We start from the raw sequence: 16,048 nt of genomic DNA, 5'->3' as shown, positions 1-16,048 counted from the left end.
ACTGGGTCCCCTTATCACAATATTGAGCATAACATGTTTATAATTTTCTTATATGAGATATTGTGTTTTCCTGTATGGTTTGGATCAAAGTTGAATAAACCTCTTTTCCTGTACTTACATGGAGGGCTGGAATTTGACATCCTTGCCTAAATTGATTTTAGTGGTCTTAAAAGACGACCTTCATTTCTATGGGAATGTGGTGTATTATAAAAGTAATTAGTTTTTAGGATATTAATGTAATTGCTAAGGCAACTTTTAAAACGTGCTCGTACTATTGCATGATTTCAAATTTTTCTGGTAACAAAAATATCCTTCCCTGATGTGTTTTGCATAAACCGAAACGGTAAATCTATTCTAATGTTAATCATTAATCACCGATTCTCTTAAGGCCGTGGCATTGGTGGGTATGTTCAAGCATGCGATATTTTATCAGGGTATTCTTTTGATTCCTTTGAAGAGCGGTAGGAATTCAAGTTTGGTCTCTGTATATTGTGAATGGAAATCTGTCAACCGAGGAGGGATGGAATTTAAATTTTGGACTCCAATTTACCATGAACCATTATGAGTATCAGTGTTGGGAAAAAATCACGATTTTTTCAGCTTGTTGATCCAATCGCGATTTCGCCTATTTTTTTTTTTTTTTTTTGCCGATTTTTACTGGAAAAATTGTGATTTTTTCCCGTGTGATTTTTAGAGATGGTTTACATATTAAAAAAATTGAAAAAAATATGAAAAAAATGAATATTTTTGTACCAAATGATTTTTTTCCGATTTTTTCTGATTCGTTTCCCATGCCAATTTAATCCCGATCGCGCTTTTCACGACACTGATGAGTATAATTCATGATGGCAAATATTTTCACTACGTTTCAATTTACATTCCCACAAATGTAATGTCAAGTTTATGTTCATACAAATTTATAATGACATTGTTAAATAAGAGATTGATGGATGTTTTATAAGATGAATAAAATTTAAGTAATAAATAATACATTGATAATATAAATACAAAGAAATACAACGGAAACTATAAAAGCATAATTGTATTATACGTTTTATTAACATTTGTTTAAATAATATAGTTCAATGCTTGGACAATTGTAAAATGCTGCATGCTTACAAGGGGAAAGTGGTGGGAAGCTTATTGCCCAACATGTAAAATCTATAAGCTGGGAAATTTACTCCATGTTAATCTTGATGCTCTGTCAAACTGCCTGTAAAAAATGTTCAAATTAAATTAAAGTTTCAACTCTGCATAAGTTCTTCTCAAGTTTGGGCCGCAAATTCACATATTTGTGCATAAAAACAACCTGCAAACACATTATAACCCATGGTTTCAACAAATCTCACCTGCCATTGAGCAAGGCAGCCTCAAGAATTCTGATCTCTAGTTTTGCTGCTAGCCAATGATGTAGTGATGCCATTAATCTAATCTTGGATAGCGATCAACGTGGATTCAGATTAAACATTGAAATTGAGAGATGCGAAGATGGAAAATGCATATAACTTAACTAATGGATTAAATATATAATGGATTAAATATATAGAATGATATTGATTTTTTTCTTCTTCTCTCTCTCTTTCTTTCTTTCTTTCTGTTTTTTTTAGGACTATGATGCTGTTGTAAGAACAATTGAAGAATTAAATGATAGATTAAATGATTTAAAAAGGTGCCCACAAGAGTGTAGGCTAGTGGCAGGGAATGAGATGATTGGGCTTGTAGAAATGCAAAGACCTAGGTTGAGAACCTCCTAGTGGGCACATGAGGTAGGGGACAAGTTGTAGGAAATTTTGATGATATACATGTTCCTCAATGTGTGACAACTTAGCCAAAGGGACAATGATAAGTTTATGGAGGTGGGGGGAAAGGAAATTTAATGCCTCAAAATGAGACTCTAATGTTATAGTTCTCAATTTTCCAAATTGAGACCCATGGTAAAAATGACCCTGAAAGCTGATTTTCCAATTGCTTTCAATCTGATAGTATCAGCTAAATGAAAAATAACACAATGATCCAATCTTGATCACAAATCAAAACCATTAATGCAACAACCACTTCACAAATGAAAACTACCAAACCGAATTTCTCAAACCAAATTCACCAATGCAACATACATAAGAAATCACAACTCCAAAGGAAAATAGGAAAGAAATGGCTTTTTTTGCTCTTGTTTCTTACAAATGTTCCTAAATGCAATTGATAAAGCAAAAAAGCAATGAAATCCTATTCAATGCATACCTTAACTTCTTAAATCAAGGGAAGATACCAACCAAGCGCTACCGTGAAGTAACAAAGCATGTAAATGGATTTCCTCTGAAGAGGAGCATGTACATGCTTTACCAATGAGGGAAAAGTTCATATAGGTCCTATAGAAGTAAAGAAAATTCAGCTGATTTTAAACCAACAATAAATCTACTTCCCATGCTACTATTTGAACTTTTTATTATTATTTTTAATAAAAACTCAGCGCTTGTTTGTTTTAGAGAAACTGAGATCTAATCATAAATAGATCTAATGGCCACCACCCTATTCTTTGGTGAGTGGGGTTACATTTTCTATTGTAGGGAAAATTTATCTATAGATAACCAAATCCTATAATTGGCTAGATATAGGTCAATGCTAGATAGTATGATCTCTTTTCTCCTAAATCTAATCATACACTTTCAAGAGAAAATGAGAGATTGAAGGGAAACATATCTTAGATTTGATAGTTGATCAATGTATCCACTAAATTCTTCTAGATCTAGCTCCTATGATGATGCTCCATCTAGTTACCTACATAACAATAAGATAAGAAACACCTTTCTCATTCCCTTATAACATCACAATTGGAATATTGTACAATACAAACTCTGATTTAATAGCTCAATTGTAATGTACCAAACTCCTAGTCAAGCCACATTATGTCAATAAATCCATCTTTCATACCAACTATAATGTACATTGAGAACAGATATGCATGAATATATAAAACATATATGCATGAACAATGAACACATTAATTGCTTAGTGCATAGCCATAACTAATATCATAACATTAAATAACAAACAAATGCAGAATAAACAGAGCATGGATATAATTAATAGTGAACGCTTATTTTTCTTAAAATATTTTATCGACCAACTACAAATGTTCGATGTTTCACTTGACCATATACTTTGCTCCTCTAAATCTCTTAGTGGTAGGTCACCTCTGAGCTAAGGCTATGAATCTACAAGGATGGGCATCTAGGCCAACTCTACTTTCACATAGGTACTCAACAATCTCATGTTGTCATAACTTAGTCGCACAACAATCCCATGCTGTCATAGTTTGCTCAACTAGTCACATAGTTGTTTCAACTTCTAGTTCTCTTTGCCCTTCATCCTACACAACCCAAGGAAACAAATTTCCTTATCTGCAATGCAATCCCTCAGGGTATTCCGTTTCCGTCCAAGACTCTAGTGCTATTGGTAAGGAAATTTTAATGTTGGATGCTCTGAAGATTCTCAACCATGGACAAGTTCTTCAACAATGCCAATGCATTCATGCACTTAGTGTTATAGACATTTTTGGGCACTGCAACCCCAAGCATAAATGTCCATAAACTAAGGGCTCCTAAGTCCCTAAAAGTGTTGTTCCAACCCCTAAAAGAACAAGGTCAACTGATTACAGCTTCTCCCAGAAGTTCTCCATGAAAAACTGCTCAGAACTGGTCAAAACTGGACCATTTCACCTGCTCCATAGGCAAAGTGCGTTGCATCTCACCTAAATACACACAGTAGGTGCGTTGCATTTCAAAAAGCCCTTCTATGGGGTGCGATGGGCGAGAAGGGACAAATGGCAGTGTCAATCCGCGAGGTGGAGAAGCATGGAATCTTCCAGAAACTTCTCCTGTGACACTTGCCTCTCTGAATTTGACCAGGGATGAGTAAGAGATCATCAATCTCCAAGTGGAAGCAAGAACTATCAGAGGGAAGACACTAATCAAATCTCAAAAGCTGACTCACCTCCCTTGCAGACATCTATATATGGATCCCTCATCCCAGAGATCCGGAGGCTAGAATTTTGCATCTTGTAAGGAATTGCTGTTGGTTTCTTGAGGCAACATCATAGTGTTGGGTGATCTAAGCTTTTCATGAGGTGAAGAAGGGCTCACTTGCTGAGAGGATGATGCTGGGTCAGAACGATTGGTTGTAACTCTCTTGGCTCTTTCTTGATTATCAATAAAGCTATTCAAGTTTTCCTCCATACTCTTGTGTGATTTATGTTTTATGCATTTGTATGGTCAATTTACATCTGATCCTAGATTGTTTATGATAATAGATCCATGTTCTCGTATAGTGTTATGCTGCTTTGATTCTACAGGTACTCTGTGAAGCTGGGTATACAAGAAAGCAAGTAGCAAAAGGCTATCAGAAGAGAGAGGAATCGAGCAAGGAACCAAGCGCAAGACAGAGGTTGGTCTCCTTTATTCTTCTCTCATCTATCTTTCATAAAGGAAAATGAAAGTAGTTTTACTTTGTTTGTTTCTAAGGTAGCTACCAGCCTTAGTGGGATTAGCAGTTCTGCATAGACACTTTTCCCTGTAACAAAATGGCGACTCCGCTGGGGAGCGAATAGATTGATTGTTTATCTACATTTGTTTACTTTATAAACTTACAGACAGAGCCTGAAGTCAAGCCAGCTAGCCTTCGAACTGCATTTGCTATGCAAGTGCAAAGTAGATCAACGCTGCTTCAATCAATCTCCGGGTTTTGTTTATGAATTAAATAATTGATTTACAAGCTTTCTAATTGCCCTCGTGGTGGCTCTAGTAACCTCCTTAGATCTGCCCTTGTGATTGATTTACTGATTACCACTTGCTCGGCCAAAATCCCTGAATTGAACTGCAAACTGTGACCCGGAACCCAATCAAAGTCTCGTCCCTGGTTTAGTGCGCTGTCTGTTCTGTGAATCTCAAATTCAACGCACTTCTCGAGTGTAGTAGGTGCATTGCATTTCAGTTTCACTGTGTTACAGGTGCGCTGATCAGACTAGGCATTGTTCCTAAATTTTGGTTTCTGTGTTCACTCTTTTCAGATCTATTCAAGAGTTTTGCTGCCTGTAGTTAGTACACCTCTGTTTGAAACCCCTTTCCTTGCTGTTATTCCGCCTCCATTGTGCAAAGAACTGTAAATCTTTTTATGTATTTTTTGAGTCATTTTCAGTTCTCCTTTAGAAAGAAGTAACGTAATTGTACTGTCGTTTCTTGATTTGAAAGTGTCACAAGTGTCGTTTTCAGTCATAGAAGAGAATCTGATTGTTCTTGATAGTCGATTACCCTGTTACTATTGTATTCAATCTGAATTAGTAGTTTTTCTAGTGTCGAAAGCAAGTTTTCATTTCCAAATCGCAAAGTGTTGTCATTGTCTTCATTTTGATTTTGAAAAGAAACTTGTTAGTAATTGTCGCTTTGAAAAATAATTCAGATTTGCGCATTAGCTTTCTTTTTATCATTCACATATTAAGAAGGTTGAAAACAAATACATGCATGTGCATTTGCATTTAGACTGTTTGATTGGTTTGATTTAGGACAGTGCATATAGTGTGTGCTCTATGCTCTTTGCTGAAAGAATACTGTATCTCTTTCCTTAGTAGCTAGGATTTTCATTGCACAAAGAAGATAAAACGACTGTTTATCATCTTAGATTGCATTTTAGGAATTGTACATCTACATCACACGGTGAACCTGAAAGGCAAATTTCTTAAGAAAGATCATTATAAAATAAATTTAATGAATCTAACAACGCTTTGGAACCTAACACACAACATCTAGAAGTCTAGGCTAGAGACGTATTCCGGTGTCGTAAAGCATGGTAACTTTTGTTTTCACTGTTGGTTGGGTGATTCCTCCACTTTGAGACGATAAGTGCCAGTACAAACTTGTGCTCCCACGTACCGTCGAGTATATTTTGGGAGACCACAATAGGCTTAATTCTTTATCCATAGGAAGCCGTGTCTGCCGCCCTATCGATCGCAATGCACTGAACACAGCATTCGGGAAGATTGACTGCCGTACCATAAAAAGTATTCTGCAGTTTTTCGATTGGTTTGGTAATCCCTCTGTCTAGATTTCTAGAGCAGTCCCTTTCGTTCCTTTTCAGACTCCTTAACGGAAAAGGTCCATCTGAGCACTTGTCACTTCAGGCTCATTAAAAATCGAAGGCGACTAGAGTCATCTTTTGTTTTTTCTCGACTCTTAAAAATTGAAAAAACAAGTTGTGTCAAAGCGTCTAAAATTCATCTAATTCGGAAACATACTTCCCCTTTATTTTTAGTTGATCGAGTAATCCGCAATCGTGGAAGAAAGTCAATTGAAACCTCGTCGTTCATGGAGGCTTACGAGTCAACCGTCTTTGTCTCCAGAATCGAAACTATTACGGACAAAGCAAACTCGTTTAACTGGTTCCAAATCTCCTGGTAAAGTTAGAACAAGTGTTCCAACACCATCAGAGACTCCGGTTACTCCAAACGTTTCTGGTATCCCTGCCTTTACAGAAGAAGTTCAGCAGCCACCAAGGGACAGTAGCTCTGATCCTAGTTTGAAGGTAAACACTTGTGTTACTGAACTAGTTTCATCTACAACCGGTTCGGAGAGTGTTATTCCCCAAACATCTGTCGCTGCAGATTCCATACCTTCTTCGACACCAGAAATATTTTACGGACCTGACGGTCTACCTCTTCCACCTGGTCTGATTGCTATAGAAGAGATTGTGGAGGATCCTACATCTAGTACTCCATCGCAATTTGGAGTCGGGATCACTCTGTATCCTTCTTCATCAGAAATTAGTCTACCGCCATCAGAAGCTCCTGTAGAATCGCTAGGTAATCTTTTGGATAGACTAGAAATGTCTGAACAACTGTCGACATCTAGGACTGTGTCGTCCGACACAACGACGACAAAACTTCCTGCTGTCACTCCAACAATGTTTGCCGGTATACCATCTGTCCCAACTAGCTCTCAATCGCTAGAAGGGGCCCACTCAGGGGCTATTTCGACAGTATGGTCCGTTCCTGTTTGTTCATCCGGAATAGTATCCAGAAACTCTTATGTTGAGTCTCAACAAATTGATCCTTTAGGGTGTCAATTTGGGCAGTCCGGTCCCCAAGGGCAAACCATTCCTTTAAGTACCGGATTACCGCCGTATGGGGGGCAATATACCCTTTCATTGTCTCCTCCGGGAGGACAACCATACGGGAGTTCACAACAAAATTCAGGTTATGCTGGAATTACATCTAGCGGTTGGGTGCCGATACTGCCTCAACAACCAAGAGTTGTATATTCAATGCAACAATGTTTACCTATGTCAAATATACCAACTACGCCAACTATTGTGATGGTGTCGCAAGTACAAGCGCTGCCTGTTGTATGCCAACCTCAGGTTTCTCAGGTTGTAATGCAACAGCCTCTTGACCCTGCGACTCAACCACAATCGCCGACTGGTGGAATGACACAGGCCCAAACGGGTACAATTACCCCTCATCTTGGTCAAACAGTTAGTATCGGGCAACAACACATGGCTTCACAACCCTGGCTGGTGCAATACCAACAACCGCAATTCCAACAAGTATACCAAGGATTTGAGCAACAAATCTTTGCAAATAGTGGGCAGCCGTATATTCAAAACGGTCAAAATCAACCATTCTACAATGGTTATGCCCACCAACCTTACCAAAGTTACCAACATCAAATGCATTATGCTGGTATGCAAAGACCAACTGCTCAAGTGATTCCATCTTATCCTGGGTATGCTTCGCCTAACCTGAATCAACAGTTACCCTTCGTGGCGACTTTAGAGTTATCGGATCTAAATCGGTTAACAAACGATCCAATCGCTTACGCCCCTTGGTGGCCAGCGATTCCGCATAAACTTCCGTCAGATATTCCTAAATTTAATGGAAATCCGGGTGAAGATCCATTGAATCATGTGATGACCTTTCATCTGTGGTGTTCATCAAACACCCTAAACGATGATTCGATTAGGCTTCGCCTTTTTCAGAGGACGTTAACTGGTCCGGCAGCAAAATGGTATATCGAATTGCCCAGAGCTTCGTTTGAAAACTTCAGTACCCTAGCCACAACCTTTTTAACCCATTTTCAGTTACCGATAAGGTACGAAATGGGAACAGAACTCCTTACCAATTTTAAACAAACAACGGCCACTCACATATCTGATCATATACATGAGTGGCAACATCGTCGTAGAATGGTAAAAACGTATGTTCCTGATCAACGTTTAGCTGAATGGTTTATTAAGTCTTTGTTACCTTCCATTACAGAAGATGTGGCAAAAGGGGGAGTCGTCACCGAAGAGAAAGTTATTGCTCGTGCGCAATATTTGGACTTGATTTACACTCAGTCTGGCACGCTCTACGATAAAATACCTGACGCGCCCAGACCGGAATTCTCGGTCCCTCCTCCTCCTAAATCAAACAATGACTCTCATGCCGGCGATGGCGTGATTGGCGCGACAGACACGAAATCGACAAAGGCTACATCTAAAAAGGCCCGTAAGATTTCCAGTCAAAATGCAAAAGAAGAACTTCTTGCCTCGGAAGTAAATGTCGTCTCGACAGATAAAGGCAAAGAAACCAAGCAACCAGGAGGCAAGAAGAAAAACAAAGGGAAGAAGAAGAAACAGGAGGAATCATCACCTGAAAAATCTTCTGCAAACCCTCCTAGAAATAGGAAACCAAAAAATCCATGCTTTATATGCAATGAGGATCATTGGACATCAGATTGTCCACACAGAGCTGAGCTTAGAAAATTCTTCAAGAATTCAAAAACCTCGACAGTATTAACTGATCCGTTTCCGAATCCAGGAACAAATCTGGTTGACAGTGGAAATGCTTCCCCGTCTCAAGTGCTGATGTTTTCGGTTTCCAAACAACAAAATGATGCTTTGATATCGACAAGGAACAAAGATTACGGGAATCCATAGCTGTCGAACAACAAGGATAAAGATCAACCTAGTAGTTCGACAACAACTTCGACAAAAGTTACACTGCCCATCATTCCTGAACTGACAATAAAACCACCAAAGGGAGTAGTACACAAGTCGACATTTAATCCTCGTGCTAGAGCAGCACAACATTATAATATAGTGGAAGATCTGGCCCAATCGCCATCCGCTATGTCGACACTTGAGGTACTGCAAAATTTCCCATCCCAAAAGCAGGCTTTATTATCAGCTATCGGTGGGATAGACCCAAAGGATTCAAATCTTGTGTCCTTTAATCATAAAGGATACGATCCTCAGTTACCAGCTCAACTAGCTTTCCTCATTCAAGTGAAAGCCCTCAACAAAACTGTTCATCGAACAATTATTGATGAGGGAGCATCTACATGTATTATGTCGATGAGTTGCTAGAAAACTTTAGGGTCTCCAACCTTGTCGCGATCTTCGACGACATTAAAAGCATTCGACGGACGAACATATACCCCATATGGTATTCTAAGTAACTTGCAGGTTGAACTAGGAGGGAAAACAGTAGAAATAGATGTCGAAGTAATCGACGAAAACCTCAATTACAACATCCTACTGGGAAGACCATGGATATATGCTATGGCTGCTGTTGTGTCGACCTATTTTAGGAAGATTGCATTTCCCTTTCAAGGAGGGATTACAATTGTCAATCAACAAACTTTCCTCCCCAATGGTTCTCAAGTTACGGGAAGCATTCCAATGATCCATGGAAGCCCCCATTCGCTTAAAAATATCGGAGTAGGCCTACTAAAAGACCCTATATTAATGGGAACTTTTGCCCTTCCGCCTCCAATAAATCTGGCGGAAGTAACATCGATAGGAACCTGCAATATGATATCTTTGATTGAAAAGATCTTAGAAAACGATATAAACATGGATCATGTTAGCTACCTATACCAATAGGTTTCATATTTCATGATTGGCAAAGAAAGTTCCAAATATGCTCTGCTTTGGTGATGCAAAGATCCCATATTTTCAAGGAAAGGCAACATGTGTATATAGCTTGATGTTGTCTCAATTTTGATGGATGGTCCAACAGCCTAATCTGGATCATGCCATGTTTCAATTTTTTGTTGTAGAATAGAGAAAGAAGTCTGCCCAAACTGTTTAATCTTGGCAGACCAGTAGCTAGGTAGAGAAGTAAGGTTCCCAACTGCTTAATCTGGGACTTTGGAAGCAATAAGGGTAGCCTGAGGTAGAGAATCAAAAGAAAAAGCCAAAAGAAAAGAAAAGGCATATAAGGGTCTGCAAGTCTAAGTGCACCCTCCATGAAGAAACAAAAAATGCTAGGCAAGTAGATGGGGTTGCAGAAATGTCATTCATTTCAACTGAATTTTGCTGGTCTAGCATAAAGGAACATCAGTGGATAGAGAAGCTCCTCTTCTCCATCATGTTGCAGCAAAGCAAAGGAGCATGACTAACTCCCTTTCCTCCCCTTTCACATTCATTACTAACATCCCTTCATCAGTTGTGTTCATGAAAGAATTTAAGGTTTTATGTTGGTTCTTATTCCTTTAAAAGCCACATTTCTTGTCTAAAATTCTTTTCATTTTGATCTACTCCCTAAGCTAAGTTGTTTTTATATAAACTTAGTGATATCACTCCTCATTCACCTCTTCCATTCATATTAACCCCTAACTTCTTATTATCTAAATCCCCTATGTTACCCTTTCCCTATTATTATAAACACTATGGTGTATAAACCCCAAGCATTCTATAAATATCCCTTCCCCCCTGGCATTATAGCCATATGTTCACAGTCAGGGATTAAATTGACGTCTGGTCAGTTTAAAAGCCCAAACCCTACCCCTCTTCTCCCTTCAGAAGTTATCTAAACCATTAACCCCTTCATTTGCTAAAGAACCTTGTAAAAAACCCCATTTTCACCCCTAACCCGCTTCATTTGCAAAATATACATAAAAACCCACTTTTCCCATTTTACCCAAAGTATTGGCGCAATGCGCGTTTTGATAAAATACATTGAAAAGTCATACAAATTCGCCAAAGTCCACAGTCCCGCTGGGCGCGCTTTTCAAACAAATATATTATTTTAATCCCCGCCCACGTCCGTATCAACCTGGCACCTTAACGATCCGTCAACCGTTGGATCTGGCCCTTTTCCTCTGACGACTCTCATGCATTTCGGATTGGGCCCGACGTCCGTAAGTTACCTTCCGAAATCTGTCAGAGGGTGACGTCAGGCCTCTGCCACGTGTCACCCCCAAATCATATCGGAGCGCCCTCTGACAATTCCGCTTCCGTATAGAGAGCGGTGCAATATTATACCGCTTACAGTTTCCGATTTCTGTGAACCCGCCTTGCCAACGTCACTACCACGTCATTACCGCATCACTGCTACATCACCGCCGCGTCAGCGCCCCCGTCCGCCACTGCTCTGACCTGCCTGCCACCTCACCATCCCCGTGGACCACTCTCAAGCCGCCACGTCACTCGATGACGTCATGCTGATGTCATCCGACCTTGACCCCACCTGATGACGTCATGCTGACGTCATCCAAAAAAGCGCCAAATAACCCAAAAATCCATATTTTGGCCGAAAAATCGTGTTTTTCATTACTTTTGCAAAAAAAACGACTGTGGCACCTCTGCATGTATTTTACGACCAAACAACCGTCAACCTGCTGAATTCGACCCGAGGACCGTTGGTGCGCCAAATCCACCTGCATTTGTGACTATTGCCGACAGTTTACCAGATATTTATCCCAGTCATTCCCTCTGCGCCTGGTTTTATCCTGCATTCTCCAACAATAGCTTAAAGAGTAAGAAAACACTGTGTTTACCGCTAAATCCCCTGTGGCTAGCCTCCATTTTCAGTTGTAAAGTCGAAATTCGCCTGCAGAGCCTTGTTTACCCGAGTTTTCACAAAACATACAGTTAGTTCGCGCATTCGTGAACTGAGAACCCAAGCTGCACCAATTTACCGTGAAGAGAGTTTTTAAGGCCAAGCATTTGCCCTACCAGTGCTTTGTGCAGTGTTTCAATTGCTGCCATTGCCATTTTATCCTCTGTTCCTCAGTAAATCACCTCTCTTTCCAAGAAATACTCCTTTGTGTTGCTCTACACAGTAACACCAGTTCATACCAACATAATCCTAAAGTAACCATGGATGCACCAGTAGCTCCTGTAGCCTTGAATATTGCTCGATTAAATGCCCCTCAGAGAGAATTGGAATGGCAACCATTAGCAGACCTGGATTATCAAATATCAGAAGAAATGCTAATGCACAGCAAGTACCACATCCACTTGTTAAACGAATTGAAGATTAAACACGAGACTGGAACAGATGTATTGGGCATTTGGGATTCTTTCCTCCCTATCTTCAAGCTCCCTCAGGTCAACCAGTTTCCTGACCTAATCCACCTATGTGCTGACTGCTACGACGCCACTCAGAGGGCTGTGATTGACCCTTCAGGCTCAGTTGTTTTCTATGTCACCCCTGAAGCCATCAGAGAGATGCTGCACTTCAAAACTGAGAAGAAATTAGTTCCTTTATCACTGATTGATCTGATAAAGCAAGGAGCTAAATTGACAGATGCTCAGGTCACCAAACTAAATCAATTGTACATTGACTCTGACACTGTGAAGTACCCTCCCATTTCTCATGTTTACCTCAACCAATTGGGCAGGGACCTTGTAGACATGATCAGTCCCATTCTGGGCTATTATTCAATTGAGTTTGTTGATGAAACTGTGCTGGTGATGATGCTCATGTTTTCCCCTGGCAAGTCTCCAATCTGCTATGACTATGCCACCTACATATCTGACAAAATACATGAGCAATTAATGAACTTGGCAAGAGAAAGGGTGTTCAGATACACCTCCTACATCTACCACTTAATTTTGTATTATCAACATGAGAAATTTCCTTTTGTTGTGAAAAGAGTGGATGCACAAGGCAATCCAAGGTCAGTGGTTTATTGGTCCTCTGCCTTCCACTGCAGATCTTGTTTTCCATACACTTATTGTGATTTTATAGACCTCTTCATCCACCCAGCCATGTCTTTGCTTATGAGCTCACCTCCTCCTAGACTAACTGATGAGATGCAAAGGATTCTTCAGCTGTCTAAGGTATACAACATTGGAGATTGGTACTATTACCAAAACCACACAGTCATCAGAATATATGGGTGTGAGTTGCCCCCATACAGATTGCCCAAATATGTGCCCATGAGATTGTTTGCCCTTGAATACTTCAGGCAGTTTGGGAATGTTGATGTGCTACATTTTTCAGGCAAAGGCAAGAAAGCACAGCTCAAAGTAAGAAACCAATTAGGCCACTTCATTTACAACAAAAGGGAGGAAGGTTGGCAAGAAGCAGACAGAATGCTAGAATCCCTTGGCCTACAAACCAGTTTCCTTTGGAAACCTTATGACCCCAATCACTTCATAACTTTAAGAAGGGTCAAGTATAGACTGGCCAGTTATGACCACGTAAGGTTGCCTCATATAGAAAAATATGCAAATCAAATAAAGTGGAGGAGAGGCACCTTAGAGGAAGCTGTCACACAAGAAGAGTTAAATCAAAGAGCAGTTAAAAATCTCCAAAAGATGGCTGACTTAGAGCTTTGTGCACAGGTATTTGCTCTTCCAGGCACTCAAGTGGGAGCAGCTGCCTCATCCTCCACAGCACATCAGCAAGCAGCCAAAGCTACTGATCAAACCTCTAGCAAAGGCAAAGAGAAAGAGATGGAGCCAGAGCAGCCACCTCATGAACAGGTACAGCAGCAGGAAGTGCAGCAACAGCCACAGGTACAACAACAACAAGGGGGGTAGCAAGAAAAGGAACAGCCAGTGCAACAAGAACAAACATCACAGGCCCCAAAATCCACCGGGCAGCAAGCTCAGGACACTCTGCCTCCTAGGCAGGAGACAACAGTGGAGGCCTCAGCCCTCCAAACCCCACAAAAAGAAGACATAAGTAGAAAGAGGGACAGAGAGACTCCCCTCACAACATCAACAACTCAAGGGGAGAAAAGACACAGAATGAATCCCCTCTCAGAGGAAGAAATGCCTATAGGGCAATCTTTGGGCATGGGCCCACCTAGTATGGAGGCATCTGCAAGTTCCTTCCAGCAGGAACAAGAGAGGATGATCGGAGGAGAAGTCAGCTCCTCAAGCCAGCAAAGAGGAGGTGAACTGGGCATCAAGCAACAATTCATTGATATAAAGAAGAGGAATGAGCCCATAAGAATACAACTATATGATCATTTGTTGAAAATGGCTCCCACTAACCAGCAAAGACTAATGTCTGCATATGATGTCCAGGAGGGCAAAATGATCATGAGCCATTTTATGCCAGCAGTGTTGCAGCCGCAGTCAGCTGCAGATTACATAAGGACCAATCTTGAGGTCCTTGCCAGGGACATCCACCCAATGGATCAAATCGAATTACATAAGCAAACGGGTGAGATGGTGTATGCCTCCTTGGCGGATAAGACATTGGTGAACTACAGGCTACAAAATAGCCTAAATAATACAGCTGCCCAACTTGAGTTGGAGAGAGCATCCAATCAAGCAAAGGACAACAGAATCAAAGCCTTAGAGGAGATAATCATATAACTTGGGCATGATCCCAAGGACATCAAGGCTGTACAAGCATTATTGAAGTTAAGAGATGCAGATATGGCAGCACTAAGGAAAATGGTAAAAGTCCCAGCAACCATTCACCCACAAATTGGAGAAGTTGCCCAGCTGAGACATGACCAAGATGCAACAGCTATGCTGGTGTCATTATACAAACAGCTGATCCAGACATAGGAGAAATTGGGAGAATCAGAGGCTGCACAGGCTGCACTGCAGGCAACATTACAACAAAAAGAAGGAGGACAAGCATCTCAGCCTCCTCCAGAGATAATTAACCTTGAGGAACCTCCTCAAACTACTGCTCCTCCCCCTGAAAAGACAGAACAAACAACACCATCTACATCAGCACCAGCGCCAACAACAGAGCAGGCTCCAAGCCTGGACATGCAGAAGCTAAGGAGTGAAATCCAAGCCCTGGAAGCCCAAATGGCAGAATTAAATGAGGCCAGGGAAAATTTGGTCAAGTTGAATGAAAGATATGATAAATCAAAACAAAGTGTTGCTGAGAAAGGAAGAGAGATAAAGGCTCTCAAAGAGAAGATAACGGAGCTGGAGAAGGAGCTCACACTTGATAAAGTAGTGGCTGAACTCAAGACAGTCCTATGGGCCAACATTGGCCAATCGATAACTGATCAATGGCAATACATTGAGACCATTCATGAGCAAATAGAGCTCATAGGGAAAGCACATAGAGAAATCCAAAGAGCAAGGGCATCTCTAGGCAATATGCCTGAGGTTGCCAACAGAATGATTAATGTGCTTAATAACAGAACAAGTGCTCAGCTGGCAACAATGGGAATTTCCAACAGGACTGAGACCATTTTGCTAATAAAAAGAGTCCTAACACTAAGAAGCCTGGTGCAAACACTAGAAAGAAGAAGCCAGGATATGCAGACAGAGGTTAATAAGTTCATGGACAAATTTGTGGCATTGCAGAACAGAGGTCTTCCTAGCTTACTGAACAGCGCAGGAAGACTACTTTCCCATGAAAATTATGCCAAAAGGGTCAACACATTTGCTACAAATCAGATTACAGAAAGACCCAGCACTTCAGAAGAATCAGGGCCAGCATCAGGGCAGAGTCTCTACAACAGGGTTGAGAACCTATTTTTCATCATGAATGAGATCAAACATTTGTTTGAAGTGCCTCCAAATTTCTACAAATACACAGAGGCAGATGAGACTCTAGAGGCAATCCTGAGACATCAATTTCCCACACAGGAGGTCTGGACCAAAATGATACAGTTAATACTGTAAACCAGAGCCTGTATTCAAGTTTTTTCATTTAAATATATAAGTTATCATGCACAGGAAAATTTTTGATAAAATCAGCATGCATGGAGAAGAATGGGCTGAGCCAACTCAGCAAAACTATTCGGCCACTAAAGCAGCACTGACAGTCACAGGTGACAGGGCCGAAAAGATACAGGAGGAC

This window comes from Pinus tabuliformis, chromosome 7 (assembly GCF_031772625.1).
Source record: "Pinus tabuliformis cultivar Carrire ecotype Pingquan chromosome 7, CPIR1, whole genome shotgun sequence".
NCBI classification, from domain to species: domain Eukaryota; kingdom Viridiplantae; phylum Streptophyta; class Pinopsida; order Pinales; family Pinaceae; genus Pinus; species Pinus tabuliformis.
The sequence above is the reverse complement of the archived record's forward strand: the minus strand, read 5'-3'. Positions refer to the sequence as shown.